The sequence below is a fragment of the Apus apus genome, chromosome 1 (assembly GCF_020740795.1).
Source record: "Apus apus isolate bApuApu2 chromosome 1, bApuApu2.pri.cur, whole genome shotgun sequence".
In the NCBI taxonomy this organism is placed as follows: Eukaryota; Metazoa; Chordata; class Aves; order Apodiformes; family Apodidae; genus Apus; species Apus apus.
Genome location: NC_067282.1, coordinates 29,911,872 through 29,928,495, shown reverse-complemented (window position 1 = coordinate 29,928,495; position 16,624 = coordinate 29,911,872). Strand labels below are relative to the sequence as shown.

The 16,624-nt window shown below is 41.5% G+C and overlaps 1 protein-coding gene across 1 annotated transcript in view; it reads right to left on the bottom strand.

Moving 5' to 3' along the window:
• Positions 1-529: 529 nt before the first annotated feature.
• The window catches only part of RUBCNL (rubicon like autophagy enhancer), a 52,012-nt gene continuing 35,917 nt past the window's right edge, over positions 530-16,624 (bottom strand). Inside the window, exon 17 of the transcript XR_007891995.1 lies at positions 530-544. The gene's annotated coding sequence lies outside the window, so the exon portion shown is untranslated. The remainder of the gene's footprint in view (positions 545-16,624) is intronic.

Genomic DNA, 16,624 nt, shown 5'->3' with positions numbered 1-16,624 from the left:
CTTTATAACACTATTAAAAATAATAAAGAAAATTCAGTTAGAGAAGTAAGGTTGAAAAGTCAGATGATATAATTATTAGCCCTTGATATTATTAAGCCTTTTCGAATATTATTTTGAAAGACTAGTAAAATCTATTTCTGTACAAAACACTTCCAGTCTGGCGCTGTCCAAACAGATGTAAATAATTCTGGCTCACTACCAGAGCTGTGCTTCAATGATTTAAACCCTTTAAAAAGTGACAGATAAGCTTTTACCCTGAAACAAAGTTCTGTTGTGATGGTTCTCCCTGTAGCAGTACATATTAGTGATGGATGCTATTTATAGATTATGTTTTTATACGGTAAACCTGACAAGAATCTAAGAGCTGTGCAGTAAAGTTTCAAGGGTCATTTCTCCAAATATAACCATTATACCTGAAAGATATTTATACAGCAGCATGCCTATTGATCAGCAAACAGCTCTTCAGCAGTGGTAATTCCATCATCTTGGTGGATGGAATTTTGTGCTTCATGAAGTGTGAGACTGAGGCAAAAGAGCAGGAGTCCTGGAAAGAAAACAGGCAGATAAGGCAATGGTCCCAGCTTTGTTTGAGAGCTGACTTGTAGCACAAAGCTATAAAAAGTAACTTTTCCCTCAGCAGGTCTCTGGAAATGAGCCTCCCTAGCAAAGGGAGCACCAAGAGCACCAAGCTTGTGGAACTTACAGGCTGAATGAAGGATAATTTGCTAAGTATTTCTTTGCTGATAAAAATGGTCAGGATGAAATGTTGGCTGGGTGTGGTACTGTTTGGGAATTGGGGGCTAGTTAAGGAACCAGAATTAGGTCTTTGGGAGCAGTCCTGGCAGCAAAGTCTATCTGTTTTGTGAAGTGTATGAAACAAACCTCTGCCTTAGTGGTGTAGGACATGAGGACTCAGTGCCACCTCACCACACACCAGTCATTGAATGGAGGTGAATAAACTGAGAAAACAGAATTTCTAAGCCTCTCAGTAATCTGTAAAGAGAGGTAAGCAATTTCGGTGAGGTGTTCAGCTCGCTGAAGATCTGGTTCACCCTCTGAAAAGTCTTTCCCCTCATCTGAAGAGAGTAATTGTGTATCCTATTGTATTAGTAAAAGGGCAGAGGACAGACTTCTGACTGGTGCTTCACTGGGTGCCTAACAATTAGTAGAATTAATACAGACCTCAGAGGCTGATAAAAGTTCTTCTGCACAGGCCTGATCAATTCTGTGAAGCTGCCTACTTGGAAAAGATCCTGCAGTCACTTTTGAGACAGTTTCCAGAAGCTGTTTCACCAGTTCTTTTTACAGCTCTACCACAGCTGACCTCATTTATATACTCAAAAGTCCCTCCATAGTGCTTTTTTGGTATGGAAGTTCCCTGAATGTTTGTCCTTTTCCCATTCAGTAGGGTCCAGTGCAAATCCAACCCAAAGATACATGTCTGACTGTTCATCAGATTTGTCATTGTCAAACACAAATCCAACTCAAAGACCCTGTCGTGGTTTGGGCCCAACACAACAACAAAGGAACAGCCCCTGGCCGCTCATTCAACTCCCCTCCCCACACACATCTCTCTGGGATGAGGAGGACAAAGCTCATGGTCTGAGACAAAGGTCCCGGGCAAAACAGACTCAACTTGAGGGAAAAAATAATACTTTAATTTCATACTAATCACACACACACAGGACACAGACAACACCAAGAGCAGTTCTTACATACATTACCCCCACCCCTCCCTTTTTCCCGTGCCCAAATCACTTTGTTCCCGGTTTCTCTCCCTCCTTCCCCCCAGCGGCACAGGGGGACAGGGGATGGGGTTTAGAGTCAGTTCACAGGCTGGTGGTTCCTGCTGCTCCTTCCTCCTCAGGAAGAAGGATTCCTTACAGTCCTGCCCTGCTTCCCCACGGGGTCCCTCCCATGGGAGAGAATCCTCCACGAACCTCTCCTTCATGAGTCCTTCCCACGAGGTCCGGAGCTGCTCCAGCCTGGGCTTCCCACAGAGTCACGGGCTGCTTCGGGAACAGCCACCTCCCCTGGCACCGGGGTCTTCCAAAGCTCCGTAATCAGAGTCCACAGGCAGCAAATCCTTTGGCCACAAAATCCAAATCCACTGGCCAAGTTCACCCCTCCTGGCGCCCCCAGGGAATGTTCCACCACGTTCCTCCACGAGTGCAGGGGGACAGCTGCCATCTCGCCATGGGCTGCAGGGAAACTTCTGCTCGGGGACCTTCTTCCCCTTCTTCCTCACCAGCCACCAGCTCTCCTTCCCCAGCACAGCTCTTCTTTTTTCTTTTAGTGCTCCTCTGCTCAGGTCTTATCTCAGTTCTTTCGTATGTTAATCGCTGAGGCGCATCTATTGTTCCTCTAATGGCTCCTTGGCTGGGTTTGGAGCAGGGGGAGTTTCTCAGCTTCTTACTGGAGCCACCCCTCGGGCCCTTCCCCCCCTAACAAAAATCCCACCAAAGCAAACCAGCACAGACACAGCCTGTCAGTACACAGCCCTGGTTTGACCACATTTCTTCTTGCCCAATGTTTCTAATACAGACATACATCACCTCAATCAAGACAGTAAGACCGTTCCATCCCAAAGCTACATGTATCTGTGACCTAAGGAGAGGCTTGGTTCTCTCTGAAGCAAATTTCCCAACAGAGAAAGTGGAGCAAAAAAGTGGTAGTTACTCTCTAGGTGTAGTTCATAAGAATAATGCCCTGGTGTTGGTGTTGGTCTTTACGAGCCATTACTGCAAGCAGAGTTGTTCCATATGAAATTAATCCTGTCTACTCAAGCAGTCAAATGCCAAACAAAAGTGAACAGAAAAAAAGATTTGCTGTCCCAAATCCTAGGAGATATTTTATTATTACTAAAACTCTTAGTTGGCCTGGTAGCTTCCCATTTCACAAATAATCACAGGTTCTCTCATATGAAGTACTGAAAATGACACTGGTCTTGCCCTTTTCACTCCTATATTTTCACTGGAAAGTCTAGCTGCGGATTCAGCTCCTCACCCTCTGCCTCTGAAGACAATGCTCAAAAAGCCACTTGCTTCCCACTACAACTGTGAAGTCCTCAGTAGCTGGTTAATGATTTATTGAAAGGAGGAGCTTGCAGACTGAACTTAACAGGGTGATTTTGTCTGATATTGATTTACCACTATCTGAAACAAGAAAGCCTGAGCAACAGAAGATCCTAGGTAATTAATATTCAATATCTTCGTGCTTTTTTGTGGGTACAGTATTTTACTGAAAGCTTTTCCTGAGTATGTCTTGCAGGGAGAAAAATACGCTGCATTTATCTTTGTGTGGATATTAGTTTGCCCACATCACCTGAGAAATACACAGCGTGAAATTATAGCTTGTGATAACAAAATGATGTGATTTATGATGACAGCAAATTATTATTTAAATGTGTGTAATTTTATTATAACTGGTGGTATAAGGGAACTGAAAAAGTCCAGTTCCATAAGACTTTGAAAATTGTGGGCCAGTCTATCACCAAAATTTAGGAAAGTGATTCCAACACTTGTGTCTTTGACCTGATCTCTCTGTATCAGGTGTAGCCAACTAATTGAATGCAAAATGAGGAACAGATGTGATTATATTGATTTTTCAGATCTTTGCAACTACTTTAGGTCTAACAAAATCCCTGCCAATATGAACAATTTTATTATTTTATTACTTTATTGAAGCTATAAAAACATTAAAATTAATCTCTTATGTTTAAGGTCTTCCTCACTGCATTTAAATAATATATAGGACTTGTGCAATAAGATTCTGAGCTATATGTATAAAGGAATCTATTTATTGTACATTCAACATGTCTTTCACTGTTAATTTATCTCTTCTGTTTAGAAATGGTCTTGAAAGAAAAAAGTAGAAAGTCTGATTCACTGGAACAGCATTTACAAGAGGGAAAGAAAGAAAAAGCATATACTATACATTACTGAAAGCTACTTGAAGCTGGAAGAGAAGGACTCTTTACAGGTAGGATCAAGAAGTTTATGTCACTTTTGAGAGAGAAACTAGATAGATGACATGGGTTGACAGTCATAAAATGGCATTATGAGAAATGAGGGTTTCAGAAGTGTGGCCTGCTCCTTGTAGACTCTGGAGGACTACAACTGCTACATCCTGTTGCGTTAGTGAAATAGTGGAATTATAATGTAACAAATTAATCTGCAATGTTGATTTGGCATTGAAGGGACTGGGAGGTTGAAGCTTACAGGACCTAAAGCACTCAGGAGAAGGATGCCTCTTCTGCACTGTTGTGGGTGGCATAAGCTCCAGCACAATGAGAAGCCTATAGTCTCTGTAACTGGAACTGGCAGCTATGGAAGAAGGCAAACTAATGTCATGACTGCAGGTCATAAGCCATTCTAGTGCAAGCCCCTTTTTTTTGTGTACATGAAGAATTATTCTTCTCCCATCAAAGGAAAAAGAAAGGAACTGTTTGTAAAGAACATGCAGTCTTTGTATCTTTATGCAGGTCTTTGTAAGTTGATTGGTTACTGTAAGTGAGCTCTGTCTGAGTATGGCAACAAAGGATCTCAAGGATTAGATGCAGGAAGTTTGCAGAACACTTCTCATTCTGTCTTTATTTTCTAATGTTTGCTTTCCCCTAAGAGCTTCTATAATGCCTGACATACTTTTTTTACATAATAGACTTTAATAGTGCCTCCCATGGCTATAGTGTGTGGAGGATATTTGGGAAACTAATTTCCATTTTATAGCAAGCAAACAAGATAAAGGGGAAAAACTGATGTCTGTGTCCCAAGTTGAAGTATTATGTTGCTTCTTGTACCAGAAGATTGCTCATAGCCTTCAGGTGTATCCTTTAAAGACACATTGCTCATGTTTCTGTGTTTAAAAGTCAATAACAGCTTTCATTCAAAGTATGTTTTGGCTTTGTAACCTCATGCACAGAACAATGGTCTTAAATTTCTTACTGTACCACTGAAGGAAAAGAAGTGCTTAAAATGATTTAAAACTGTTAACATTAAAGCAGCTATAGGGATAACTGATTTACATGCTTTTCTTCTATAGTTCCCTTGCCTTAAATTCTCCCATGTGTATTTCTTATTTTCTTTTGTTTCACCTTCTTTTGTCATTTCCTCTGTACTTTTACTGTGTCTCATTTTCTTTCTGATGCATCCTGCATGATTTTCGTGGCACTTGCTCAGCACTGTACCTATTGCCAAAGTGTAATTCAACCCAAGTTATGTCAGCACCATAAAAAGTAGTTGTCAGATGCAGAAAATGAGAGAAGGTGCCTCTTGCTTTTGGTAAGGAACCAGAAATCTAATATTTCATGGTTTTCGGGAGTTTGCCTGCTGATCTAAATTTTGTCCTTTGCTGGAGCTGAACCAGCAGTTTAGTTTCCTAGCTGAACAAGCCAGAGGAAGCTTCACTCAAAATTCCACTTGAGAGTCTCCGCTGGAATTTATGCTTCTACCTTCATGGAGGACACAAATCCCTGGCAGTTGGCATGAGGAAATGGTTTTCTAAACCACCTTTATATAAATGGTTTGTAGGCTTCTCCCAGCTGTCTGCTGCAGGCTTCCATCGGAATGGGAGTTGCTGTCTGGAGAAGCAGGCTCCTCCTTGGAGGTAGATAGTGGATTTGATGTATGGACTTTAAAATCTCAGAATAAATATAACTAGTGAGAGGGTAGATCAGAAGTAATCAATTAGGGATTTGGGGAATAATCCTATCTGGATACATTTTGCTTTAAATTAAGTTCAATCTTAAGCAAATGGTCTGTGTAAATTAGCCATAAATATTTCATTCCTTTTTCCATGACCTTGAAAGAATTAGTATTATTGTTCCCTTTCCTGTTTTATGATCTAGAAAACCTGTTGAAATACTGGTGTTCACAGAGAACTTGTTTGGTTCCTGAAAATATTATGCTGTGATATGGCTGCATTTGGAAGCTAGGCAGTATCCCATGTTGTAGCAGTAAGGTACAGATTTTGTCCGATACCTTTTTATTTTGAGGTTCTTTGTGTAAGAAATATAATTATCTAATAAAACACACTATGTCACTTCATTGTCCATTTCTGCAAGTGTGACCAAAATGGAAACTGGCAATGACAGAGGTGGAAATACCAGAACCATCATCACAAGCAAACAGTGCTGGGAGTTCTCTTTCTTGGTACTATAAAAAAACAGCTATTGATTTTTCACGTTCTTGCCAGCAATACTCTTATGTGAGTCTAGAAAAAACTATTTTTAGATATCTTTTCTGAAAAGTGTTCAGTATATAAATTCCTCTTTCCAAAGCATCCAAACCAATGGAGCTAGTCCCCACTTTACCAGCCAAGATCCTCGAATGACCTCTCCTTATTTTCTTCAGCTTCTCAGCAGTTTGCTTACTGTTTATCAAGACCACTACTATAATTTTGCTGACTTTCTGAGAGGGGAAAGATTACTCTTGTCAAGTTATTTTTAGTGAACAATCAGTCCTTGCCACATGCTAAGGAGATTCTTGGTTCATGGTCACCACTGGTGAAATCTTCTTTGCTGTACTGCATCCATTCTTCTTTTGAGGCAAGCTACTTAAATTATTGTAAATTACTTAAAAGTACTCGTGACCTTCCTCATTCTCTTTCCCTGATCCCTGTATAAATCACTCCAACCCAGCCCCTGATCTCTGTATAACTATTTTTTCCTCATCCTCATGTAAATGACTGCAACTCAATCCCATCCTTCCACATAGTGAATAATAGAGTGAGCTTTGCCATGAGATTGTTACATTGCACCTGTACAAATTTATATTGAAATTACTTTTTCCTAATATTTTTGACTGTGATGCTTTAAGCAACCTTAAGTCCTTCCACTCCCATCTGTGACAAGTATGTCACTTTTTTACATGTAAATGAAAAGGATGAGAGGTTTCTTTATACACCTGACCCATTTTTTGTATCACTTTTAGGCCTGCTTTTTTGTTTCACCTTCCAGACCTGACCCCTTTTAATGGACACCTTTGTTCACCTTAACTTCTTGCTCAATAATTTACTCTTTTTTCCCCACAAAGGCATGTGCTGCTTATTTTCCATTACTTCACCGAAGTGATGTAAGGCTGAAATTTTACAGTTTAAATTTAAAAAGTAACTTTCAAAGATCCATAATTTAATCAGTGAGGCTGTTCTCCTAGGCTCTTGCCTGCTCCCACGTGCCTTTCTGCCCCTTATCCACCATCTTTCCCAGGTCTGAGAAATCTGTAGCTACAGTTCCCAGTCATCTCAGTCTACTGTAGTTAGGTGTATCTATGTATACAGTATTTGTACTAGCTAATCTTATAATATTGATTTCCTAGTTCTTCCAGCATAGTTTACTGATACTAGAGATACAGAATACAGAACCATGACATACTTTGTGATGGACAGTCATTGTTTTTTCCACTTGCTGTCCCATTCCTTTCTCAGATGTTCAGTATTAAAGCCTTACAAGTCCTGGTGTTGTCCTGAAAACAGGGTCTGTTGCCAGGTGTGCAAGAAGCTGATCCACACACAGAGTTGAGATATTTGCTTTAATATCCAGCCCTAAACAGAGAAAGGAGCCAAGTGGTATTCCACAAAGCAAGCTCAGCTTCCCAAAGCACAAGGGCTCCTTTTGTACACAGAAATACGTAAAATTACTTCATCTCTAACTATATTCTGTCAGTCACATACATTATAGGTTAACTAATTTTTGCTTCCATTTAAAGTGACAGTGCTTAAAGACTTCACTTTGCACACTCAGAGAGTAGGGGGCTTTTTGTTACTAGGTGTCCATCTAGCCTATGGGTGGGTACTTTAGTATTAATATACTGATGAGATATTAATACGTTGAGTTTAATTAGGTAGTGTTTTCTACCCAGTGCTCAAGGCTATAACCAAGATAAGCTGTGTGGAGCACTCCCTCCCATCCCTTTCATCTGTCTTACAGGCCTGTGTCTCAAGGACAGGCTGTTGACTACTTGGGACATATTTTTCTCTAATTCTTGCCATTTTGGTGTTAGGTGAGCTCTGTTTTTATTCTTTGTGTCTCTTTGTTCTGTTTTACATGATTTTTCCCCAAAATTTTACTTATTTTGATTAATGACTGACATCACTGGTGCTCTAGAACAACCCCATCTGAGAAATCCCTAATGACATTCAGAGACTTAAGCCAGTGAAGAAATTGAAAGTTTCCTTCAATTTGCTATCACATTTCCATCTGGATAAGAAATTTGCTATTAGCTGAGAGGATCACAGCATTTATAAGCAGAAACAAAGATTTTTATCTTGACCATATATTATAATAATTCACTAATTTCCATTCTACCCATGCAATTAAGCCAAACAAAAAAAGACTTTTTCATACTAGTAGAATGCAGAGGTACTGAAAGTTAATTGTAATGTTTCCTAAAATGCCTTGCCATATTTAATTTTAACTATATAAATGTATTTGGTCAGCTGTGGCTCATTTTCAGTACACAGACATTCTAGCTGAAAGCATTTTGAGAAAGAAAGGTCTTGTGGCTTCCATTATTAGCTCTGCTGTCTGCCTTTGTGTAGCAGTAAAAATAGGTATAATTTTAAAACTTAGTCAATACATTAAATTATTATTGTCCTGGGGAAATTCTGGAGGACATAAGCAAAAGTCCCTTTTTAGAGTATTTTGGAATGCTAAGACCCAGCTTCATCCCCCTGGCTTTAGGTACTTTATTGAGGGACCCATCTTAACATCTACACTGACTGGAGAGAATAGCTTTAGAGGTCATCTGAGCTCCTGTAAGAGCTGGAGGATAGTTTTGGATCCTGAAAAGGGGCTAAACCATCAATTTATTTTTTTTTTTTATAATAGGTAGAAAAATAGAGGCCTACACACTATGTAGCAGCTAGAAATTTTTTGAGCTGCAGGGCTGGAGTAGATGACCTCCAGAGGTCTCCTGAATAATTCTGACTCTGTGTTTTGTGTTTCTAATTAATTATTCTGTTCACTTTCATTGTAGGTTGTTTTTATTAGATCTCCAAATATCTGGATATTGCCTGTAATGATGTTAGCTTTATTCCTATTGACACCAAGAACCTCAGGTATATATGCAACATAAAATGAAACCAGATCTGCACATCAGAATGCTGTGGACCATACTTGGATACTAATTGTGTCAGTGAATACATTGGGAAGATTCACTGCACCCTCTGTCCCCCCTTCTTAACCCTTTCCTATGTCCCATTTAAGCAAAAACAATACATGGCAATTGGATACCAGAAATAGCTGTGATTAGAGTCAGCCACTATTTCCAAGTCTTGATGATAGCTGTAAGTCAAATATCCCCATGCAAAATATGATCATTTTTTCATTTGGACCATATATGTGCACATAAATTTGATTTGTATGATGCTGAAAGACAAAATGTCTTTCTAAACCATGTGTGGTTGCTTTCAAGCAGTGTCAAGTGAAATAAGAATTAAAACATAGCTCTGTAGAAGCCATCCAGTAGAAAATAGAAAAGGAATTATTTATACAAGAGACTCCTGCTCTATGTTGCCCTTAATCATAGAATCATAGAATGCCAGGCTGGAAGGGACTTCAAGGGTCACCTGGTCCAAACTTACTAGGTACTACTATAGTTTATATGAGATGGCTCAGCACCCTGTCAAGCTGAGACTTAAAACTGTCCAATGTGGGGGAATCTGCCCCTTCCCTTGGGAGACTATTCCAATATTTAATTGTCCTCATGGTGAAAGAGTCACCTCTTGTGTCTCATCAGAATCTCCCCAGTAGAAACTTGTGCCCATTACCCCTTGTCTGTTCCATGTGACTCCTTGTAAATAGAGAGTCTCCATCTTCTTAGTATCCACCCTGTAAGTACTGGAACATGGTAATGAGGTCTCCCCAAAGCTGTCTTTTCTCAAGGCTGAACAAACCCAGTTTTCTCAGACTCTCCTCATATGACAGGTTCTCCAGTCCTCTGATCATCCTTGCAGCCCTTCTCTGGACCCTCTCCAGCCTCTCTGCATCCTTTTTGTAGAGCAAGGACCAAAACAGAACACAAAAGTCCAGGTGTGGTCCAACAAGCACCGAGTAGAGCAGAATGATGGCTTCCTTATCTCTGCTGTTGATGCCCTGGTTGATGCAGCCCAGCATCCTGTTGGCTTTCTTTGCCACTGCAGCACACTGCTCACTCAGGTTGAGGCTGTTATCCACCACGACCCCCAGGTCCCTTTCCACAGGGCTGCTCTCCAGCCAGATGGATCCCAGCCAGACCTGCACTCCTGGGTTATGTGTTCCCAGGTACACTCTTACACTTCTCCCATTAATGTTGATGTTCTCAGTGCATGTGTCTATTGCATTCAGATACACCCATCCCTGGATTTCAAGGTAACTCAGGTATTTAAGTTATAATTAGAAAAGCACCATATATACAATTGTGTCTGGTATGTAAATTGCACCCTAAGATACACAGCATTTTATGCATATATGCTATCTTGAATTACTTATTAATCAAACAAGAATTAGGACATTATATAACCATGGTGAAGGTAGGATATGTTGTCAGTGGCCTACAGATGCTTGGTGATCCTTAACATTACAGCAAGCTTGGGTGTTTTGACATTGAAGGGAATCAGCTCTCTGCTTTACTATTTAGGGTTTGGAATCTTCCACTAAACTTACTCAGAATGGAAAATAACTTCATACACCACTTGTTGTAGAACGAAAAGATTCAGAACCTCACTCATCTGGCTGCCCTTTGCTTCTCCAGAAATAACCTAAAGGAAAGATACACAGACATTACAGAAGGTATTAAAAATATTGGATGAGCAAGTAGTTCATAAAGATGTCCTGTTCCCTTGCCCCTAGAGGAGTATTGTGAGGAAGAAATATACAGAAATAGCCCCTAATCAGTCATTCTGTAAGTGTTAGGAGAGTGGATGTTCATACTTGGTCCACACTTACACGTGGAAGTAATGTTGAGCAAGGGTTGCTGTTACACAAATTGGAGTATATCATGGTTTCCATGCAGGTGTGCTCAATTCAGATTTTTAGTATGTCTGGGTGAATGTGAAACTACATTAAAGGGAGATTTATCAGGCATGCAAATACTTTCTTCTAATTAAAGATCCTAGGATTTTACACTGCCACCTGTCCTTCAGACAAAATGGGTGTTGCAGCTTCATGATGTGGGTTTGTGTCAAGCCAGCCTGTTCAGAAGGGAGGTGGACTTGAAGCTTACAGCTGAGACAAAAATTATGTTGCCTTCATTTCTGGGAATTGAAGAATTATTTTCTTCTCTCCCTCTCCACCTCACTCCACTGTACAGTACATTTTTCTATTTTTGATGTGTCTGTCTCCTTCCCCACAGGAGCTATGCAGACTGTGCATTAAGGCTAAAGTAATTATTTCTTGGCAATAGTATGGTCCTCAGCTAAAACAGAGCTGAGGAAGTTTAAGCACCTTCTCCAGTGATAAGCCACAGTCAGTTTGAGGCCAGATAATTTGTTTAATTTGCATTCGTGAGTAAGGAAGTTGAACTGCTGTGGGTGTGTAAATAGTCTGAGAAGGGCGACGCTAAGTTTTTGACCCATTTTCTTCCCCATTGTATTTTTACTGTGTGTGATTGATGCAGTGGACCTCAGTATGGCTAAGGACTTTGTCTTGTCCAACCTGATGGGAACATATTTTGATTTGGAAGACTTCCCTTTTACTCCCATGCCTACTCATCATCATGCCACAGAAACTTCATGTCTCAGATTGAAGCTTGACTTCAGCACTTGGTGAAAAATGACCTGCATTAAAGCAGAGGAACCGTGAATGGCATAAAATAGTTAGAAATAAAAGGTCTCATGTGATGTTATTCTGTTGGACTACCTGGGACTTAGCTGGAGCGATGGGATCACTTGCTGTGTACTGCTGCCATGGCTTTCAGCTCTGGATGATGTTTTGAAAAGATAGTTGAATCAAAAGGAAAGGCAGACTCAGCCCTATGTAACATCAGTGAAGTCATATGCTGACCCTGTCTTTCCTCCAGTAATACCTGCAAGGGATCAGATTCTTCCTCACTGCTGCCAAGAGGTCATTCAGCATCATAATACTTGTCATTGTTTTATATTAAAAAAAAAAAAAACCAAACAAACAAACCAAAAAACCAAAGTCAAAACCAAAACCAACCAAACAAACAAAAAACCCAAAACAAACAAAACAAAACAAACTTTATTGCTGGACTACAAATTACATCTAGGACCAAATTGTCAAAACAATTGGTTTGACTTTTTTGCAAGCTGTAGGAGGTCTTGTAAATATATTTTGTTATTTCTTTTAAATACATTTTGTTTACCGTAGGGGGAAAAAAAGAAAAAAGAAAAGTATTTTTAATGAGTTCCAGTCCCCAAATCTGAAGTGCCTGATGTTTTTCTAAATATAAGAAACCAAGCAAAAAAAAAACCCCTTGCCTAAGTGACTTGATGATTAAGGCAGCCTGCAATAGAACTGGGATCAGAGCTCCAGCCTCTGATTTGGTACCCCTTGACCACAGGGCTGTTCAGTGAGGGCTTAGTTGATGCTTTGGGTTGTTCCCACATTGTATCAACACAAGTGATGAAATATACAAAAACAGTAAAACTCAACTGCCATTTTAACAAACAAATCTCAAAAACCCAACTGTCCGTCTTTGTACCCAAGGACTCCTATGGACAGACGGACACCTCTGCGCCAGTGATGAGGACACAGAATTTGTCCTAACCTTCTGCTGACTTGTCACTCTGGCCCCATGGGTCTTGCATGTCTAATGACAGCTGTGTAGCTGTGGTAGTCTCCCCTTTCCCCCACTTCCCCATCCTCTCCATCACCCCTTCTGCTTTCCAGCACGCATCACTTTATGCCTATTGACTTGTGGCTGCCGATATGCTGCGATATGGTTGCAAGCAGTTGAAACCACCTCAGCTTAAAAAAGAATGCTTTTCACCTGCTGCTAAGTGCTGCAACCTCTGCACGGTTGTGCAGATGCAGTTTCCCTTCTCCCCACCTCAGCAACTTCCAGTGAACTCAGCAATGTCTTTGGTACCCACAGAACAGTAACCAGTCAGAGGGTGTGCAGCCATGAGTCTTGCAGCAGCCTGCCTTGGGGAGCTGCAAGGAAAAATTAGGTGCCTGTGGACAAAGGCCAAACCAAGGATGCAGGTAGACTTCACTCTATTAGCTCAATACACCTGAAATTTGGTTTCAGTGAAGCTGAAGGATGAAAGTAATCTCTCCACTTGCTATACTAATTATAGTAAGAAACTCAAACCACTTGTCTCTGCTGGGATTTTCACTGGAGTCAGTTAATTCAGCTAAATGTTCTCTTGGTGCAAGTACCCAGCTACAGGCTGCCAGCAATGGGGAGAGGCAACAGTATAGACTGGGAGTGAAGTTAGAGAAATCTACATGCAGAAGCAGAAACAGGTGTAGTAGAAAGAGAAGTGAAGGAGGGAATTGAGGGCCTTAGTAGAACTCATGGGCATTGCAATGAAGAGAAAAGACCTGAATGAGGTTATGTGAGTTATCATAAGCATTATTCAAACACAGAAAACAGTCAAATATGTCACTTGCAAGAAGATTGCCATTTGCTAAATGTTAAACCTCCAGCCACAGAGTAGAAAATTCATTTAGACACCACAGTAGTTTCAGTGACTTTCAACCACAGAGCAGGTGGTCTGAACAACCACTCCACAATTTTGAGAGGAGCAGGAAGCAAAAAGCCCCATGGTACAGATGGAAGGGAGTTTTTTATTTTTCTTTAAAGCTGTTTGGTACTGAGAAACTCCAGAGGATTTATGCACACTGAATGGGTCCACAGCTGAAATTCAAAGTAATTTCAAGCTATCAACGAATCAAGGAACTAGAAAGATCCCCAGTAAACTTTCCATCATCCTTTGGCTTTCCCTCACCTGTTCCTGGTTGCTCACAGCAAGGAAAATTAACTCTGGCACTGCACAGTACTGTAGGTGCTTCTGCAAGGGGGAATGCAGGCACAGATAAACATGGACACAGATGACCTCCTGTGCCCTGGGCTTGGAGCTGGCTGGCAGAGGAGGAGCTGTGAGCTGCAGTGACATGCAAATTGCTATTATGATTATGATTATTGTTCTTGTTGTTATTATTATTATCTCAAGTGCAGCAGTACTTCAGTCTCTGGCTTCAGAGTGAAAGCTGTGCCAGGCTAGCATGGAGGAGGTGGTACTCCTGCCTGAGTAGATACTCCTTTAAGGGACATTAGTCCTGCGTCTTCCAAAGAAAAAACTTCTGTTAACATTGAGCTCCTCTAGGGATATCTTTAAGCAATTTATTCCAGTATTTCAGGAATGGCTCTAAAGCTTCCCAGGACTAATTAATAGAAAATGTCTCCAGACTGAAAGAGCTCCAAATGCATTCAGGAATTCTGGACCAGACTCAGGCTCTCCACCAGGCTCCAGGGGCAGAAGGCTGTACTCTCTGCGTTGCTACCTTGCCAGCAGCAGAGAGAGTTGGCACTCCGTGTGTCTTTCACAAAACATGAATAGTAAAAGGATTTAAAGAAGCTAGGTTTAGAAGTGGGCAAGCTTAGAGACAGGAGAATAAGGAGCCAGAGCTTGAAGTGAGCACGCGGTGTAGTTGTGTTCTGCAGACACTAGAGCCGCTGGTGCATGTGGACATTGCTTCTCCGGGATGAATGTTTGCTTCTCTCCGGCTTGGGGTGGCTCTGCAGACGCACCTTTGGAGCAGAGAGCAGCACGGACACGGCAGTGCAGCATTGCCGAGGTCACCACTCCGGGTTCTGCCCCTTCTTCTGCGCAGGTTTTGTGGCTACAGCTCCAGTGAGGCGTGTTTGCACTGGCTGGTGTCCTTCAGGGCTGCACGGCCACCTGCAGTAGCTTTGGGGCACCAAGACAGCCATCCGTGTACCGTGTCGAGCAGTGTAGAAACCTAAACGAGTTACGTGCAACCAGCCCCCTCTAGTGGTACTTTTCCCGGGAAGTTTTAATGCTTTGTGAAAGTGGATTTTATTTTTTTATGTTATACATGTAACGGTGTGACAAGACAGGGACATGATCAAGGTCTTAACTGTTTGAATCGCTTACAGTTTCTCTTACTCTGCAGAGTAAGGCACAGGGAGCAAGTCACCTCCTGAAATTTCTGTGACAAAGTGAAATGATAATTATGATCAAGCTGTTCAAACATGAACAAAGCTGCTGTTTGAGAATACACAACGTTCGAGTTCAACACCAACACTTCTCATCTTCTCTGTGCAAGTCTTCAAGCCTCATTTGCCTTCCTCCTCACCCAGGGCACTTCCAAACACACCTTTAAATGTAAAGCCAGTGTTAGAGAAGATACACCCCCTAAAATTATACTTGAGCATTTTACTAGCAGTATTTAATGAAGTGTGACTTAGGGTGTCTGACCCACATGCTGGAGCACAGGCATAACATTTTACATGTGACAACCTACATATGGAGATCATGCTTACACAGTTCCTCAAAGAGAGGACTGGAAAAGCTTAAAATTCCAGCCAGCTTTTGCTGGGGGCCTCATTTTGATCTCCCCACTAATTTGGGATTTTGAAATCGTGTACCTTCGAGACAGAGGGCAAAGCTTTGGTGAGGTTAGGAGAAAAATCATTACTTTGTTTTATCAAAAGATTGTTAAAAATACAGCTCTGACTTTCATATCATATTTAGATAGCACAGCAATGGCTCATTACTGGGTGATCGATACACACATTCCTGCTTCTCAGATGTGGCTCGATTTGGAGACAAGAGGCTGCAATTCAGCCAAAGTTAAACTTGGCATTTCTTGATGGCTTTGCATTGGGCCCTGCTCCTTTAAGCACGTGTGTGTGAGCGTGCACATGTGTGCATGTGTACAAGGAGACAGATGCAGTCATACTTCCACAGGCAAGCAGAGTCAGAGGGGAAGGAACCTTTTTAGTGCCAGTCCTTTCTCAGTTCTCTGCTCCAGTCAGCTGGAAGGTGGCTTAAAGGTGCAGGTAACATAGATGGTGTAGCGAGACACTGCGAGAGCTCTTTCCTGTGCATGCAGAGGATAAGGTAGCTGTGAGCTACATACACCTGTGCACTGATTTTGCACAGCCAGTGGGGAAGATTAGAGCCACAGATAGTAACTGACAGGCATCTCCTCTCCCATTGCTTACAGAAGAATAGCCAAGAATAGAGAACTGTGTACTGCATTCCTTGGTTGTGTGGCTACACCCATGGCATTTTGTACCTGTAAAATACAGACAGGTTTTTAGGCTAACACAGAGGGCTGGGTGTTGGACTAGCTGGAGCACACAGGGTAGTCACCTGGTCCTTTCTGGATTGTCATCCTCCTGGGAAGCAACCTCTTGCCACAGCCCAGTTGTGAGTTAGGCAAGCACAGGAATGACTTGTGTGCAGGGGGAGTGAAGTGAAGGTTAACAACAGGAAAAAACGCAATGAACTGTGCTTAACATCACTGTACTGTTGCCCCATCAGATTTACAAAACTCCCAACAGGCTTGCTCCTGCTCTTTTGCTTTTCTCTCTTATCTGCTCCTCACTTTGTCCTCTCATTGAGCTCATCATACTTACATACTCTCTTGGCTATTCCTGTCACCTGCAATAGCTCCATCTCCTATGCCATCTATACTGAGACATCTCTTGGT